This window comes from Capsicum annuum, chromosome 9 (genome assembly GCF_002878395.1).
Source record: "Capsicum annuum cultivar UCD-10X-F1 chromosome 9, UCD10Xv1.1, whole genome shotgun sequence".
NCBI lineage: Eukaryota > Viridiplantae > Streptophyta > Magnoliopsida > Solanales > Solanaceae > Capsicum > Capsicum annuum.
Window position 1 is genome coordinate 83490329 of NC_061119.1, and position 2309 is coordinate 83492637.

Here is a 2309-nt window from a genome sequence, read left to right on the forward strand (position 1 = left end):
ATAATAATAATAATAAAAAAAAAAAAAAATATATATATATATATATATATAATCTTTTCTTTGTTTGGTAAGTTTTTAACAATACAATTATAATTTTATCTTTAGTGCTCTCACTTATTTTTAAATACTATAATTCCTTTATTTATTTATTTTTTCAAGGAAAAGTCAATCACTTCAATCAAAATTTAAGCCTTTTATTTTACACTTTAACCAAAAATAGTAGTGCCATAAAAAAGTCAAAGATTAACTTAAATCGACAATTTGATGAAACATATTTTAACTTGGCTAAACAAGTTTTCAAAAATCTGAAGACTTAGATTTTGCAAAAATTACAACTGTCCCATTTGCTTGGCCACAACTTCGATTACACAATTTTTCTTTTTGTGTTTTTTTTTCCTTTTATGCAACACAACCCAAAATACATTTAATGCAAAATCGAATCAAGAAATATTTAGTGGTGTGTACCAAAGTCCAGATGTAACAAAATGCTGAAAATAGAGTCCTCAACTTCTGTTGTACAACTCCTTTACAGAAAAATGACGTCATCTCATAATTTGCAACTCTCACTTCAGTGTCCCATTCTAATACACACACCACCATTACAAGGAGAAAAACAATTGTGTGAGACCACAACAAAAAACTGACATTAACGTACTAGCATGGACAAATAAGTAACGAATCCTTCTGTAGTAACAGCTTAAGCACTAGAAGAAATTTATGTTGCCCGGAACACAATTGATTTTTAAAACAAAACAAGATCACTCTTTAGAAGTTTTCAATTGTGAATCCATACAAGTTGTGTTGTATAAAATTACTGTAATAAGACCTTCACCACCAGAAAAACTTTCGATCAATGGGATCTCTTCGCTAGAAGAAAGTAGACCTTGCTTCTCAACCCACTGTCGAGCCATATCGACAAGATTACCACAGTTTTCTCTAACACCCTCTTTTGCAGCGATATCTGATTTACCGCCATATGGGATTTCAAAATGGGCAACATGTATTTAGATCCTCGATAATCTTAGAAACCCCAACAATGGTACCATTCTTTCTATAAATAGAGAAACCTTTCTACCAAAATAAATAATGTAAGAGCATCTCCTGTGTGTGCTCTTCACAACCATATTGTCCACAATATGGGTACATTGATGGCAAAAATTGAATTGTTTAAATAGTCCTACAGGAAGTAATCTGGTGGAGGCTTTTTAGCAGGTGCTCCTCTTGAATCCTCAAGAGGAGCAGCTTTAAACACATGAAACTGCTTAATAAGATTCTCGTCTAGATCAAGAATCGCTACAACATTTCAACATCTGTAACAGTAGTTTGGAGCAAACCAGACTATAACTATTTGATTATTGAACATGTGAACAACATATGAAGTCTATGCTATTAGTATGGTTAAATAAAGTGACAACACTGCCACCAAAAAGGAAATCTGCACCACGAGGACTCAATCCCCTTCCATCAATGATGTCCTCTGAATTTGACCATAGTAGGTCACACATAGCACCCTCATGAGGAACTTGTTGCTTCCTATCAGTAGTTCAAATCGGGCCTAATGTAGATATTGTAGAGAGAGACCACTATGAACAGAGAATATCTTATTCTTGATGAGAGAAGATAAGCTTAAGTAATCAAATATATCCGTGCAATATCTCCAAACATTTACTGAACCATACTTCCCTAAGCACTTATCATGGAATCCATATACCTATGTGATTAGGCAACTCGCATAGACCATAGTTATCTCTAATAAGAGTGATTCGATCTGGATATCTCACCTTAAGAGCTAATAGAAGAAGAAATATCTCAACGGAGTAAAATCCTCTATCAACAAAATCCCTGAGAAACAAGTAATTTGTCTTCGGACAATCACCTCCTACGTTGAATTGCTCTTTCATGTCATAAAATTGCTCATGGATATCACCACATATAGTAACAAGTGCATGGACATTACTTTCTTCAACAAGGATTTCCATAGCTTTAAGACAAAGTGCCTTAATTTTTGATTTCTTTAACGGTTCACATCTCTTCAGTTGCTTGTCTAGGTCTGATATTTTTTCAACTTTCTCTGTTACCGACGGCGAGCGACGAGCTCCTTTTAACCAAAATCTACTACTACAAGAGCATATGAGTAGTAATAGCTGAAGAAAATGTGTTTTCTTCTCTACTGTTCCTCCATCATTACATAATTCTTGTTTTCTAGTAGTTCCAATGCTTTTCTTCCGCGAAGAATTGATACAAAGCCATTCTTCAAACAACCCAACTTCGAGTACAACGTATGAATATGTTAGGTCTATTTCAGTCAT

General features: G+C 34.0%; 1 pseudogene; it reads right to left on the reverse strand.

Annotated features, from left to right (window-relative positions):
* Positions 1-1177: 1177 nt before the first annotated feature.
* LOC107841470 lies at positions 1178-2309 on the reverse strand (annotated as a pseudogene).